Source organism: Acromyrmex echinatior, chromosome 13 (assembly GCF_024713525.1).
Source record: "Acromyrmex echinatior isolate Ae372 chromosome 13, ASM2471352v2, whole genome shotgun sequence".
Classification (NCBI taxonomy): domain Eukaryota; kingdom Metazoa; phylum Arthropoda; class Insecta; order Hymenoptera; family Formicidae; genus Acromyrmex; species Acromyrmex echinatior.
In genome coordinates this window covers 2,961,640-2,979,509 of record NC_141864.1, presented here as the reverse complement: position 1 = coordinate 2,979,509, position 17,870 = coordinate 2,961,640, and the positions used below count along the sequence as shown (strand labels likewise).

Below are 17,870 nucleotides of genomic sequence, written 5' to 3'. Positions count from 1 at the left end.
TACAATCAACACGGTGAGAATTTATAGACATCGCATGGTATTAAATCCACATCCATATTTTTTAGAGTGTAAAATAATTATGTAGAACGCTCAAGCTGATAGATTATCAAAATTTCGTGCGGTATTGCTCATCACGATTGAGTTTTCTACACAAATATTGATAGTCCAATAAAATTATTTTCAGATCTGCATCTAACTAAATTTTTAGATATTTCAACAAAAAGTTTTTTCCGGGTATACTTTGATTGGCACCGCCATTGTGCATGCATGTTAACTTAAGCCAATCCCGTGGAATATAAACGATAGCTTAGAAGACTCTGGTTGGTATTTACGATCGATTCTCATATTTAAGGCTGTCTTAAGTTCAGTCTTAAGATGTCATGAACCAATCAGAGAGCCGTATTAGCATCTTAAGACACTACTTGAGATGATCTTAAAATAAGAATGAATACCTCTGTCTTCTAAGAACACTAGTTAAAAAGATATTCCTTATATTGGAGTTCGAAAATGATTTAAATTCATGCGATATATCGTGAACGCGATCGTACAAGCAAGATAGCTATGTGTCCTCTATCTGGAGCTTCCAAAATCGATAAATAATGTTCAAGCTAAATTGGAAGTTACATATTGTTAAGTGTTGGCACGTACAAAGTTATGTTAGTTTTAAAATGGATTCGTCGTAAATATCTCGAAACGTCACAAAACGGTATCGCGTATCCTCGCGCGGTTTAATAAATTCTGTTACGAAGTGCATCCAACATCCCAGCTCTAACGTTATTGTCGAGCGAGACGCGAATATTACTCGCAATTCCAAAGTTTTCCAGCCATCCTCGAACTTCGAAATGTAATTACAAGCGCAGAGATAAAAATTTCCGTTTTAATTAGGCGATGTAAATAAGAAATGTGCATTAGCTTTCGCTATTATGTCATACATATATCAAACACGATGTAAGCAGTTTAATTTTCCTTCTTGTTATTCTTAAATTAAATATCTTGTTTCCACTTTTTCTCATATGTTTATTACTATCATTCATGCAAATCACGTGCAAATACGTATATACAGGGTGTCCCGTATCTTTTCATTAATATTTCAGGGAAATTTTGAACTAAAGGTTCCTTTGCCAATTTTGGCAAAATTTACTTACTTGACCAATTTTACTTACCGTGTTATTAACGATTAAAGTTGATCAAAGCATGCAGACGGAATATGCCATGGGACTCCTCGCATTTGCTATGCATTATCCTGATTGAAACTTATTCTAATTAATTGAAAATTATTTTAATTTTTCATATTAAAAAAAAACAAATAAATAAATAAATAAATCAAGTCTGAGCCAAAATTGGCAAAGGAACTTTTAGTTCAAAATTTCATCCTCGTTCGTTCCCTGAAATATTAATGAAAAGATACGAGACACCCTGTATATACGTATTTGCACGTGATTTGCATGAATGATAGTAATAAACATATGAGAAAAACATATGGAAACAAGATATTTAATTTAAGAATAACAAGAAGGAAAATTAAACTGCTTACATTATGTTTGACATAATATGTGTGACATAATAACAAAAGCTAATGCTCATTTCTTATTTACATCTCCTAATTAAAACGGAAATTTTTATCTCTGCGCTTGTAGTTACATTTCGAGGTTCGAGGATGGTTGGAAAACAGTAACATGGAAAGAACGGTTTGTATGAAATATTAAAAAATTTAGTTAAATATAGATCTGAAAACAATTTATTGGATTAAAATAATTACGTAACAAACTCAAACATGATGAATAATGTTGCAGAAAATTTGAATATCCCAGCAATCAGATTGAGCGTCCTATGTAAATATTTTAATAAATAATTTAACAAAATTATTTACACAAATCTGCATTTAGTTAAATTTTTAGACATAAATATGATAGAGGACGCCAATAATCGATCAAAGCTAGATGTTATGAATACAATATATGTTCTTAATTTAAATTTAATTATCTCAGATGTGACTGTGCGCCGAAACGTTTAGATATTAACCACAATCGATTTGAGACGCTAATAATATAAACATGATAAGGATAAATTTTTAGATACTTTAGTAAAACTGTTTTTCCATGTATAAATGTATACGACGTGCGAATGTGTATGGATATCCAATGTATTGATCTCGAATCCATGAGTTCGAAATGACATTATCCATTCCTGCGAAAAAATAAAAATTGCGAAAACAATGCAGCGGGTGTGAGCCTGCTCTCTTGTATATTCTATGCCAAAGGTGTCCTCTTACAACAGAAGTACGACCAAGTACTCGTCTATTTATACTCCAGATTCCGTGCTGTTCCCGCTCGCACAATAGACGATACGACTTCCGGTAGGTCCCTTATTTTTATCTGAGAACTGAGATTTTGTAGCTCTCTTTCAACAAAGTCATTTTTCTCTTCACTGGGAGTAATATTAAAATATAAATAATGGGTAATACTATTCCAAGCGCCAAGTAAGAAGGAACTTACGTGGATTTTTAAATCCAAAGCAAGACGAAGAATTTATATATACTCTGTAAATAAAATACATACTATATTATTATACTTATTGTAGAGGAAAAATATTTTTTGTTTTTTAATGCTGTCTAAAAAAATAAATTTCTAGCATTGTTGTGTAATATTAAAATTTCATTCCTCAAAACAATAAGAGAAATTATTCAGAAACTTTTAAAAATTTTACAATAATTAATAAAATTATAAAATAATATACACATAAATAAGAAATTGAAATCGACCAAATAAATCTATGAACGAGTACAAAATGAATGTTAAAACTAATTATTTAGTAAGTATATAAGACACTAGATGACAAAAATGTTTTAAATCTTGAAATCAATTTCGATTCTAGTCTATAATAGTATTCTACATAAAGTCCAGTTTTGATATTATCTAATTATTTCAGCATGAAACTTATTTTTTAGATAAAAACGGATGTATTACTTCCCATTTTAACATTTTAATTATGATGCGTCTTAGTGTTTAATAATTATTTTACATATTTCGTTTATGTGTAATTTTTAAAAAACAAAATTTTATTATTTTACATCCACGAGAGACGAGGCAGTTTTTTACGTTAAATTCGATCAGAAAGATTCGCAAGCTAAAGACTCATAAGAGAGAAGGAAAAATCTCGCTTGGTTACCGACATTCGAGATGACGTTCGGGAATCGATCGGAAATTTATCGGAGTTTATCGGGTAATAACCGGCGAAAGAGATGACGGAAGTCGTCGCGAATCCGATGCTGCATCGCGTCGATCGTTTATGCGATCTCATAAACTCCGTCACTTTATAACGTTTCCAGCGGAATTTTCGTTTGGTACATGCAATACGGCGACCAGGCTGGCTAGTAATCAGAATTTACCGAAAATGATGCAGCAATAAAAATTTTTGCAGGAACTCTTTGTATGATATACAAGACACCGCAAAATCACGTATTAATTTCCTACGTATCGCGCATTAATTTCGTTTGTATTAATTTCCTCCATTTTTTTATCACAAAGAAAAAAAAATTCAAATTTACATGCAATGAATTTTTTTTTAACAAAGGTTGAAATGACATTTATTGCAGTTTCAATGTTTGGTATCGAATATCTAAACGTATCACGCTTTTACGAGGATGATCGAACGCGGAAACAAAAGATCCCAATGTAAATGGTTCCCGAATGACCGATTCGACATTTGAAACTATGGACACCCGATGCACGACATCGCGTCGAATTTCAAGAAAACATTTTTTTTTTTTTTCGAATATACTTTCAGTGCATGTATCATCTACAATCGCTTCAGATAATTACGATTTCTGTTAGGTAAATTCATTCTCAAAGCAAAAAATAGTGTTATAAAAATGATATCCATTTCAATAACGATACTATTGTATTTATCTGTCAAAGACAATTCAACTTTTTTTTTTTTACCTCATCTCTTTCCACTTTTGTACCGATAATATCTAACGTTCTGTATCGAGTTGCATAAACAGTAACAACGTGTCGTCGTTTGCGAACAGAAGGAAATTACACAAGCAGAAGATGGGGTGGATAAAATTTCGTTCCAGAACTATTGAATAATTCACAAGGTGGAGTAGACACGCGGCCATCTTTCGGAATCGCGGCTGAACGGCAGCAAATCTCCCGATAATCGTTCAATTGTTCAGAGAGGATTCGAGGCGCCTCTCTCCTTCCTCAATCCTCTCTTCGGCTGCCTCTTCAACCCATTCGAAGGCAGAGCCTCGCGAAGCAACGGGTAAGCCGAGCCGCATTGGATTTCAACGATGACGGGGTTATTCGCAAGTGAGGATTGAGGATACTTTTGAACGAAGAAAAAAACGGTATGAAGGGAATATTTTATCGAAAACCTTAAAAAAAAAAAGATTAAAACGATTGAGAACATATCGTTAATCGCAGCTGCCGGAAATTTTCTTCTCTTTCGTCTTTTCCAAATTTTCCAAAAAGGATTTTATTATAATAGATTCTTTTTTTAATTTAAGATTTCAAATATTCGCTGCACTCCAGTTTCGCACGTGTCTTTCTTCGAAAGTCAACGATTATTCTACATCGGTGATGATTTGGAATCACAGACTGGATATATATATATATATATATATATATATATACTACTGAACTTAACTTCTTATATACAGGGTGCGTCCAAAATCCGGACAAATCGAATTTCTTTAAACAAAACGTTTTTAATGAAAAATTAAATATTACAAAATCCTTTTACGTGGAACTTGGGGATCCCTGTAGAGCACAATTATTCGATATATCCCTCCTTAGCTTGAATGATGGCCTCTATTCTCGGTCTGAGCGTTCGCACGCACGCTGTAATCTGTAATGTAACGCTGTCCATGCCGACGAATGCTGCCTCAATAGAGGTCCTTAATGACGTCACATTGGGATGCCGAGACTTGTTTGTGACCCTTTCAACTACGCTCCATACGTAGTCCAAGGGATTTAAATCTGAGTTGTTGGGAAGTCAGAATTCCTTGGACCAAAACATATCAACGTGTCTGAGAGCCAATTTTTAATCAAATGACTCGTATGAGCCGGTGCACCGTCCTGCTGAAAAACATATGGCCTTTCGGACGTCACAGTTTCCATCCACGGCTTCACTACATCCATCAGAACGATTGCCCTAAATTATCCAAAATCAGCGCTTGAGGGGAATCCTTTCAACGATTACGGAGGTCCTCGCGGTTCTTCCTCGCTGGCATACTGGAACCTTCATTGGACTGTTCTAAAGCCGTATATTTTGCTATAACGTCATAAACGGTTGATCTTGGGGATCCAAAGAACCGAATTATTTTCGGTTGCTGAGTGCCCAGTGCGAAGGCCTTCGATGATCGCGACTCTTCGATTATACTCCGCACTTGGTTTCAACATCACGGCCATTTTGAGAATATGACTGTTTACTAGAAGCATCAGACTTTCTCGGACGCCAACAACAACGCCTCTCTGGCGGAGGCACAATGTAGCGGAAAATTTAAATTAAAATTTGTCCGGAATTTTGGTGACGCATCCTGTACAAGCAATGAGTCTGGATCATATAGTGATTCTGCGCATGCATGGGATATGCAGCATGGACCAACTACAGTTTTTATATTCTGCGATAAATGCGATTCATTTAACGTATTTAACTATAAATGCAATGTTGAGAGAAGAAAGAATTTTACGAATTGACCAATTTTGAAGAATGTTTAAAAAAAAATGTATTTGCGGCGTTGAGTGAACTGCATCCTCTACATATATAATAGCAGTCTGCGGGACTAATAGATGTGTGAGATGTACGTCACGCGGTGCATAAGAATTGGAGTTACTTCAAAGTTGCCAGAAGGTTTGCGGATTATCGTCGTGAACCATTGCTAATTTTAAGTTTCGTGAACTTTGCCATTCACTTTATCAGGGCGAAGAGCGCACTGATACTATGAGATTTCGTGTTCTTAATCATTCCAATGCACTCGTTGGAGTGAGTATGAGCTATGATAGGAGTATGTTGGAGCAAACCTGTAAATACTGTAGTATCACAATGGATCACAACACGGTGATAATCCGCAAATCCCCTGGTACCTTTAAATTAAATATCCATAGGAGCCTCAAAAGTTGGAACCTCAATTGGAGTCACTTTTTCGAAAGAGTTAACAGTCTGTAGTATATATAGAAGTCTGTGTGGAATATAAACAGTCTGATAGACAAGGAACCGTTTTGTAAATCCCTGCTTTAATGCTTAGGGAAGCGAGCAAAATTCGTGGACCCGTTGGTGCTCCGACACATCGACGCGATGCAACTCGGCTGCGCGAAAACAACACTATCGAGACGCGATTGGTGCGAGGAATTAATCGAATTAATCATGGAGAATTTACATTTTACAAGGAACATTTTTCGCGTCCACGTATTCGTGACCCAGATAGATCTTCTATCTGTTGGCTGATGCACGCGGATTCGACATGCGCAATCACATCACCGTCGCCACGACGCGACTAATTAATGCGGCATCGAGTAATGCAATTCACCGCGGTCAGATGAAAAATGTCCGCTACCATCCGACCGACGGACGACTGGTTAATTATTCCCCTCGCTACGTCGCTAGTTTAATCTTTTTACCCCTACAACGTCCACAACTATGGACACAATTTTTTCCAATTTGTAATCCTCGTATGTGGGAACGACTCATGAAAAATTCAGTCTTTTCTCGTACTGCATATTTTTTCCGTTTGCGCATTTCGTAATAAAAATGGTTAAATCAAGCGATCCGAAAACCCGGACAATTGCACGTGTTGAGGATGTCTTACGGAAAAACGATATTTGCCTTTGCGAAAGAAAAACGCATACATGATTATATAACGCGCGAAATATGGATTTTACAGTTCACGAAAGCAAAAAAGAGCCACAACGTCTGCAATGAAATGAAAAAATAGAAAAGGGCGTATAAAATTGATACGTCGGTTTTAAAAAATATAGTGTAGTAATTGTATATATGTATATATACACATAGAATTTATATGCAGAAATTTATGTTTTGACTCATTTCTTAAAGATTGTAAAAAAAATCGTTAATAACGTTCAAGCAATTTTAATATACAAAATTATTTTTTATCTGAATGCAACAGAATAAATCGTGTAACTTTATAATTTATTTTCGAATTTAATGATAAGAGTAAACACAATTTACTATAAAGCAAATAGATTGTCAAATACGTAAAATTTCACGAGAGAAAATTAAATGTTTTTGTAAATGCAATTTGATTTTCTCTCTTGGATTATTAAAAAAAATTTAATTTGAGTAGAGAGATAATAAATGTAAGTAATCAATTATTCTTTATTGGGATCATTTCACGTTATCAAAACGTCACAAATAAATATAGATCCCTTCGTAGTGGCATTGTTTCAACTTTAATACACGTGCGTATGTAATGTAATTACTGTACTAATTAACTGTATGGAACGAATGAGTGTCGGATGAATATTATCGGGTCACAATAATTACTTTAATGGTCCCCTGGAAATTAATGAAGCAGACGAATAGATAATTGAATCTGCTATTGGAAAAACGTCGCAAGAATGTAATTCGACAAAAAACATGGCTGCGTATTTTAAATATAATACATCTACATTTGTAATTCTTCAATCTCTTCAATTGCCATAATAATTCTCTAAAATTTATTCTTAGAAAGGTTATTAATATATAAAAAAGATAATTGTATACACAAAATACTAAACATATGTACAGATTCCCACAGGAACAAAATGTGAAATAATATTGTGATCGTCAGTAATTAAAATAAATTTACGACAATCGTAAATATAATAAGATATATAAAGATTATGCGTTTTGATGGTTTTCTCCGTGAACTGCAAGGTTCACGAAACGTTGGCATTTCAAGAATGGATCTGGACACGAAGAAAAGCCGCGAAATAATCTTTATATAGAAAGCACCCGTGAAAGAATATAATAAGATACACTTATATTAATATACAAAATTATCACATGGCGATATCGTAGTGAAATTCCATATCGATTAATTTTCGCACAAAAATTATTATATATTACCTACTTTTATCAGTAATAAATCTGTTGTTTGCAGTTGATTATAAATCAGACAACGCTTAAATACCGCCAAGATATTTGCAAAGCTCCAAGCGTAACGGAACTCTAATATTTCTCTTTAGATCCAAAATAAATTCCCGGTGTTCTCGCTTATCAGCACTTAATTAAAGTTAGCACTTCGCGGGAACTGCATTTCCAGGGGTCGATAGACGACGAAGCGCGAAACTGGGACGTTTGCATTACAATGTATCTTCCATTTGAAATACACAAGTAGCGACGTAGATATTTTACGAAAGATTTAATTCAAAACATCGTAAATTACGGCTACGCGACATTATTATCTTTTCCAACAAATTTATGTTCGTTGTAATTAGAAACAATTAATTCCCCGAGATAAAAAATATTTATTACGATAAATATTTCCATATCTCGGTGATTGATCATTGAATGTCGAATTAATATGACGCTCGTCCCGAAAAGTCCAGCGTTCCAGGTTAAAAACTGGCTGAGGTAATATTTTTGGCAATAAATTATTTACAGGTTTTTAACCATAGCTATACACACTTTTTTTACCCTTGATATACTCTCTCGAATTTCTAGGACTCTATCCATATTTGTTACCATAACTTCCGTAAATATTTTAATTAATTTTTTTTCAATCGATAGAGAATTGATTTAGGAATAAATCAATGTGTAAAAGTCGATAGAATTAAGAAGCTTCGAGCTTCTTATAGATTAAAAGAAAAAGAAAAGTTCAGAAACACGAAAAAATTTAGATTTAGCAAATTACATTGTTTCTGGGACTTCAGCGTGTATAGCTAAGTTTAAGATATTAGCTTAACTGGTAAAATGGATCAAAATCCAATTTGAGACATTAATTTCAGTCTCAGTTTGCGATTACGATTCAAGTCTGATAAACCGCATCGTGGCGCGCAGTTTATAAAACTAAAATAATATACTTGCAAAAATTCATAGTATCATTAAGATCCTTTTTGATTGCAATAGGATTATTTTTATTAATTAACGAATATGAATTTTGCGAATGTGCTAGTATCTGCTCGCAGCGTTAACGGGTGTAATAATTCTCTCGCGTTCTGACATGTGTCGACTCGCTTCTTCGACAGGGCTCGTAATCAGCGCTTCTGCCCGAATATATCCGTCGTCGTATATCATTTTTTTCCTCGCGGTCTCGCTTGTGCCGTCGATTCAGCGCGATCGCTTCCTCTAGATTATTAAACCGCGATACTTCATCGGGCGTTATCGCCGACGCGGCGATAAGCGCTCGTCGCGCGCTATCTTCGTTGTTACTGCCGTGCTCGGTCGTTCCTTCTCGTCCTTAGTTCTGCTTCATCGCGTCCTCCCTCTCTGTCCTCCACCCCATAAATCTCTCGCTCTTCGTCATTGATTTCTGCGCGAGTGCTCGCCGCACAAATAATTCCCCGACGTTTTCTCCGGCCGCTTTGTTCCGCGCGCGACCGTGCGAATATTCGCATTCGTCATCTCGAATCCGCCCAAACATTCGCGGTGACATAGGATTTTTCCTTCCACCATAAGGTGAAGTCTGCGTGACCCTTGCTCTGCAGGACCATTTCTCAGAGAACCACTATAGTATTCGCTGAGCCACCGCATTGTGCAACTGCAGGTTAACCTTCTATCGGCAATCCTCAAAAATGTAACTTTGATATGGACTCTCAAACTTAGAAATAACAATAAGAACATGGCGAGTAAGAGTAAGTTAGTAACTTATTATTTTACACTACAATTTGCGCATTATTAATCGCGCTATTAATAATACGTAAATTGTAATGTAAAATAATAAGTTTAAAATCGCAGTCGAATTTTAAATTGTAAATTCTAGGAGATATAAACTTAATTGTGTAAAAAAATTTTGTAAAAAAATAACAAGATAGAAATTAGACATATAAATAAATCAACTAAATAAGAAGAAGCGCCAATTATGATCAAAATTAGATGTTGGAATAATAATTCTATAAAATATAAATAATAGGGAGCATATAGCCACAACGATAGATGTTAAAACGAAAGTCATATATTTAAAATTATCATATAAAAATGTAGACGTTTTGATCATTTCAAAATTTTAAAATAAAGTACGAAATTAATACACACCTTGTTCTTTTATACAACAGATAGATAGATTCAAACACAATTTCACCCAAAAACTATTACATATAGAATTGAATGACGCTTACAGACAACTATCACATTTATAATACGAACTTTTTACTAACTATAAAACTATTAATTCGTCTCTTCCGTTTGATATTTGTTGTGTGTTTTTCCATCAACAAGAAAGTAATTTTAACAAAATTTGGGATAAAGAAAATTGCAACATTAATAAAAAAATCGATAATTTAAGATCGGCTAAAATGCGTACTCATAATGAAAATATTAAAAATATTATTATACTTATAGTATTGCTATTATAAAACCGCTTATTAGAGATTGTTACTGGTAAAGAATTTGTTCCGATTAAAATTAATAAAATTTCAACACAAGATGTTAGAGGGAATAATTCTATTGTTACACATCATATAAATGTCAGTCCGGAGAAATTTGTTTTTGATTATAAATTAAATAACATAAACAATAACTGGTTGATCAACCTTAGTTAGTATTGATATTCCTGAGAATGCTAAATTTATATTACAATTAAATCAACGTTTTAATCCACCAAATAATTTTACAAATAAAGAAAAAATAATAAAATATATCAAACATAGAAAATAATGTATCTAAATTAGATGAAAGAAAAAAGAATTCTATTAGAAAAGAGGTTATACCTATTCTTAAAAATATAAAATTTAGTTTTCCAAATAATTCAAATGTCATTTTGATAAAAAAAAGGGTTCAAAGAACTTAATTAATTTGTTGCTGATCGTCCTGGTTTGTTAATTACTAGAGCGGATAAGGGCAATACTACTGTAATACTAAATTTGAAGGATTACAATGATAAAATGTACGAAATTTTGTCCGATAAAAATACTTACATGATGGTAAAAAAAGGTCCTATTAGCAAATTGACGACGAAAATGCGCACACTTTTGACACGTTGGAGAACTAAAGAGTATATCAATCAATCCACGTATAAAAAATTATATATATCGGACAGAGATCTATCAAGGTCTTATGAGCTCCCTAAAGTGCATAAGGATTGTTATCTTTTAAGTGTTGTCTTTTAAGAATGATTGTCAGTTGCATAAACAGTCTTCAATTTGACCACTTTTCTAAAAGACATTATTGACAAAAGCATTAAAAAAAATTTTGGTTATACACATATTAAAAACGGTTTCGATCTTGTTAAAAAAATTAATGGTATGCCATTACAAGAAAATTATCAAATTGTATCATTTGACATCACTTCTATGTATTCAAATATTCCTAACGATTTAGCTGTAAAAAGTATCTTGAAAAGATGAGATTCGATATGCAACAACACGATAATACCGTTTTACAAGTTTAAAATAGCTATTTCAATTATTCTAAAGTCTACTTTTTTAAATTTAATGATGAAATTTACGAACAAATATTCGGTCTGCTCATAGCATCTCTCCAATTCTAGTGGATGTGGTAATTTCAAGATTTGGAATGTAGCATATTTAAGACACTAACCACACATATTCCACTCTATTATCGCTATGTGGATGGATTATTATTGCAGCTCCAAACGAGCATATTAATACAATCCTATGCTCTTTTAATTCTTACCATGAAAGAATTAAATTTACAAATATGGATAATGGAATAAATTTTCTTGACGTGAAACTGTTAATCAAAAATAAGTATAAAAATCTGCACTGAAGTTTGAAGACTTAGATTGTGAAGGGGTGAAAATTTCACATTGCTAACGGAGAGTTAATAATGTTTGATAATAGATAATAAATTCATAGCACTTTTTTATTGCTCCAAAATAGAAATAGTCAAAATAAGTTATGTACGGAAAGAATTATTTTGCTGAATCATCTTCTAAAAATTTAGCTAAATACAGATCTGAAAATAATTTTATTAGATTATTATAATAATTACTAGGCGTCTCAGGCATGATGAATAATACTACCAAAAGTTTTAGTATTCTAGCAACCACACTGTTAAATCTATAGAAGAGAGAGAGAGAGAGAGAGAGAGAGAGAGAAAGAGAGAGAGAGAGAGAGAGAGAGAGAATAAAATTTAACTTAATTTAAGTCACCATTGCTCCTACTCAACATGTCGTCATTTTATACTAAAACAATGATTAAATTTGAAACTATAGTATCAAATTTAACCACTGACGACTCTAATTAAATCAAATTTAACACTATATATAACAGTACAATTTGAGCGTCCTACATAATTATTTTGATGGCTCAAACAAAACTACTTCCAAATCTGTACGTAACTAAATTTTTAGCAAAATCATCTTAATTTCCATGCTTGTAAAAAAAAAATGATCCATTTAATCAGCAAATAACAAAAACTCATGACGAAGGCTGAAGTTCATGAATCGCTCTCTTACGTATTAAATGGCCGCGAATACTTCTTTTCATTATAACACAAAGTTACTCGTTGCCGGTGCAATTTCAGCCCATCATACCGCACCTATAGGGAAGATCGAGTGCACCACTCTTGCAGTCCATTGAACGCGCAGGATGAACATCCTGGCGCTCGCAGTCTTTTGAATTTCCATCCGCGCTGTAACGGGGCGCGAGAGAAGAAGGTGTGGAGGGTAAATAATCATGGGTCGTTACGCGGGGCAAGATAAAGGACCGCGCCGCTCGTCGTTAGGCTCTATCTTCGGGCTCCGAGATAGATCGACGTAACGTCGCGTCGGGTTTGCGCTCGTACCTCCCCCTCGAACTCACCCCTCTTATCCTACGCGCTCCTCTCGAATGAAAAATAACACTGCCACCCCCCGAGAGATGAGCGCGCGCGCGTTGTTCGCTCGCGCTGAATTGAAGATCTTGATGGAATCAACGGGTAGAAATTCCATTATTCGGACGCTCCACTGTCCGGGGTTACCTAAATGGAAGGAAGCGAGCATTTTATGCGAGATAACAGCCGAAGCGTGTAAAAATTGGCGGACGTATGCGGGATGACAGAGTTGACAGGGTTGAGAGATGAGCAAAGCTCGTAAGTTACCGTCGTTTAGATATGTATGAGATGTGAACGCGTCAGAGTCGCGCAAACACCACGTCTGTCGTACTTACACCCAACCGGGTTTCACCCCCCTAGTGGTTATCTGATGATTCGTTGGAACTGCTGGATTCTTGCATCAAGATCTCCAATTACGAATGTATGACGGGGGGAAACTGCCGAAAGGAATGTCACTCTCCGCATCGAGAGAACTGGATCTCTCCCATGCGTGCGATACGCTCCTATGATTGAAATTGATTATCGTTTCGCCAGCCACGTAAACGTCGTTGCTTTCAAGGAATCGGCTTTCGTTATTCGAACTCTCCTGTCATTTCTGGTCTTTGATGCGTTTCCACGAAGGTCCATAAAGCTATATATAGCCCGTAAAAGCATCGTATCCGTATATTTACGTTAGCTCGTTCGTTGCACGAATGCGAGTGCACATGCTATTGCTGAATTTTTCAGATTCTAAGCAGAAACGAGAAATGAGAGAGAGAGAGAGAGAGAAAGAGAAAGAAAGTGAGAGAAAGATGGAAGCATAAACTTTTTAATGAGATAGGTATTGTAAAGCTGAAGCTTTTTATATGTTCGTGGGGATATTCATTGAACAAAATTATAAAAAATATGATTTATTAAACTTTCTTTCTTTCTCGTTAATAGTTCTCATATGATTATTTATTATTTCACGAGAGAGTAGATACATAAAAGAATGAAATTGAATGAGAAAAAATTTCCAAATATTTTTCATAGACAAAGATTATTTGTCATGGAAATGTTGAATAAAAACATACATATATATAACATCAATATAACTTCCTGATGTTTAACTTGTTCCATATTGTTCCATTTTCTTTTGACAACAGAAAATGAGAAACAGAAATCGCGAGAAGAAAGAATAATTTTGCTGAAAGCGATATAAATATCGAGGAAACAGAATATTCCGAATAGCTATTGTTCTAACGAGCGCATTGTTCTCGTCTTCGACAGGAATCGAAGCGGTACAATTGCAGACATAATAACTTAGCGCAGGCGGTGCACTGAAAGTTTTTACTCCAAAATCGACAAAGATCGGCGGCAACAGTGGGAGAAGAGAGTTTAGATCGGTCAGGTTCCGACGACGAGACGCGGCAAAAGTTTGACTAGCACCAGCTATGCTCGGAAGAAGGCGAGGATTCTTCTACGGCAGATGGTGGTGAATTTCTGTACGTTAGTATTGAAAGAATCGCGAAGAGAGGCTGGGGCAAGACGGCTGGAAGATACCATCCCTCGGCTGGATCGTCTCACGGAATTGCATTGTCGTTAGCGACAGATTCTCGGGCTGCTTCTGGAAGTACAGGAAATACCCTCCCAAACCCTTTCCTACTCCGTTATATCCTTATGGATCCTTCGATCCTTCCATAAGCGCACGTTGTCCACGCAGATGGGTCTCCACATTTCTCTTTCACTCGCATTACATTTTCTGTTATCTTTTAATCCATACGTTTTGGATCTCTTATAAAAATATACAGGGTGTTCCGCAAGTTTTGTGTAGATAGAGCGGACTAAATTGAGTCGAAAATTCCTCTACCATTTTGCAATTTTCGCAATAGTTAACGAAATATTAATTACTAAAAATTGCCGAATATTGCTCTTCAATAATTTTTTACTCAAATATTATTATCAACTTTACAGAAAAACTGCAGGAGAAAACAAAAACTATTTATTTTCTACTCACAGAACTCTAAAAATTTTTCAGAATTTTTTATCAACATGAGAAAATATTAAAAAATTCTGAAAACATTCTAAAAAAATTTTGAAAAAATTGTAAGAGCTTACGAGAAGAAAATAAATAATTTTTTGTCTCTCGCTGTTTTTCTGTAAAGTTCATAGTATTTGAATAAAAAATTATTGAAGACCATATGTATATGAATATTCGGCAATTTTTTGTAATTAATATCTTGTTGTAACTATTGTGAAAATTGCAAAATGGTACAGGACTTTTGGACTCAGTTTAATCCGCTCTATCTACAAAAAACTTACGGGACACTTTGTATAATACAGGCCAATAATGAAAGACAGTAATTAATTACTTATTTTAAATATTACACGAAGAAAAATGAGTAATTTTTGCCTTAAAAAGATTAGTAAAAATAGTCTGGCCGAACTTGTAACAAACTTTCCTTGTCTAAAAGTAAAAATATTAGAGTAAAAAAATACAATTATAATAAATTCATTCAAATGTTTATTACCTTGCAGTAAAGTAAATAATACTATTCAAGACTGTTAAACTGTGTATAAAACTCTTGCAATTTATTTTGTAAAATGTAAAAAGTATCTTATAATATGGCTATCTACAACGATCGCTCATTTACCAGATAAATAAAGTAAATTTTACATATAAGTAGGCGCCTATCGTGTGAACAATCACCCCTTAAAATCTTTTAACTTAGGATACACTCTGTATATACAGAAAATTATCGACCTCCCACCTATTTATTGACTTAGCGATACAGATCAGATACGTGGATACATCATGCAAATTGCTGTTTGAGCAAACTGAGAAAAAGGCGCATTGTTAGTATCTTCGGATAATATAAAATCTTGTAACAATTTTCACAACTCAATGTCAAACGTGCCTGTTTTTGCGTTCAGATTAGCAATTCCACGATTAGCACGATATTATCCATTCTATCTATATCGCTAAGTCGATAATTAGGTAATCGATAATTTTCTCATAAGATGAAAAACTTGTTCAACTATTCAACTACTCTGATTTACCCTATAAATATACGTATATTAATCGTGAAACATGTATGTTTATGAAATGCACGTTGCAGAGAAGGCGCAAAAAAGTCGATAAAGAACAATAGAAACAAAAATTGTGAGACATATATTTTATAGGAAAAATTCTGCTCTATAATTTTTATTCTTATCATTTTTTTGCGTAGAAAGTACAGCAGTTTTGGAGATATTTGCGACAAAAAGGCGTGCTCTTAAAGCGATTTTTTTCATTTGCGCGTATCAGTCCTCATAACTTTGAACTCTAATTGCAAGAATTCTACGAAAATTAACTTTATGATGTAAGATATAACCTTCTACAATGTATAAGATATAACCTTCTTTATACAGAATTTCATAACAAATTTTTTCAGTTTTTATGATATTTTCATGTTCAATAACGGTTTAAATAAAGAAAACTCCAAACGAGTCTGCTCCAAGCATAGTTTTTCGTTTAAAAGGGAATGTTTCACCCACGATAAGAATGGAAACTTTTTAATTCCTTTTATTTCTAATTCCTTTGAGAATTTATTTACAAAATATAAAAACTATATAAATTATTTCATCTATTTGCTCATTTTTTGTTTAATTTTCCTGGATATGAATCTACCAATGCCATAAAATTCATTTGGAATTTCTAACGCATATATTACTTTATATTTTGTAAGAGCACTATTGTTCAGTACTTTTAGTTCAGTACTCCAAATAAATAATTAATTACTGTTCTTCAGTATATATTTAATAAATTGGCTAATATTAGATTTCTATAAAGCATTAAACTATCTTTTTTACCAGCATAATTATCTTTGCATTGCATATGATTTATGTTATTCTGTAATCCCGTTAACTTTCTTTCTACATTAAATAAAACGAGAAAAAACATTTAAAAATATATATAATATATATTGCGCGACTATCTTCAAAATAATTAATAACTGAGAGTTCGAATTTAAACCGCTCATGAGTGACAATATTGCGAGAACTAACGTCGCTCGAACTAACATCGTTTCCTAAGCTGACTAGTGAGAAGGATCATAACCATGCAACCTAGACCATAAACGACCCTCCAGAACGTGGTCATCTTACAGGGTGTAACGAGGGAGCTGCCGGAGAGCTCCAAAATTAGTTCACACCACGTCAAATGCAGTTTACAGTGTAAATGGACTTCAGGACAGGAAATGCATGTTCGATCGATATAGTCAGTGGTCAGTACACTGTACAAGTAAATAACTAAATTTCCATTAAAATATTCTAGATAAAACTACACGTTATGTGTTAAAATAATTAGAAAAATTAAATTGGGTAACACAATAAAAAAGAACGGAAATAGGATTATAATTAAATCGGAATGTTGTTTAACTTTAGCAATTAATATTATTCGTACGCTGCGTATATTTATAAAAAAAACTCGACAGCTAATGTGTTCATTATTCATTTTACGTGGGCGAGGATGGGAAAATTCTGTATCTTGTTTTATAATCTTGCGCGGTGCGCAGCAGCGGCGGTAGTTCCAGCATAAAATTCCAAAGGTATTCCATATATATATAATATATTATATATATATATATATATATATATATATATATATATAATATTTATATATATAAATAACTCAAAATATCAATACCGATTTTTCAATATACTCGAAATATAACAATAGAAGATATCTTGTTGCAAAAAAAGAACTATAGATATCCAGATACCACATAAAATCACACACAAGTTAATAAATAAAAAATATAGACTCTCTATTTCAAGTGTTTTTGTATTTGTGTAGTGACTTTAATAAAGGACCGTCCATGATCGACTGCTAAATTTGTGATTCGTGTGACAGAAGCGTGATAGATGGTCAGTAGCCAATTAAATTCATCAAATTCCATATTAATTCATTATACCGCGAGAATGTCGAGTAGATA

General features: G+C 33.8%; 1 protein-coding gene across 3 annotated transcripts in view; it reads right to left on the bottom strand.

Moving 5' to 3' along the window:
- Window positions 1-17,870, bottom strand: part of Cad87A (cadherin 87A) — a 271,251-nt gene that overhangs the window by 93,752 nt on the left and 159,629 nt on the right. The window lies entirely within an intron of this gene.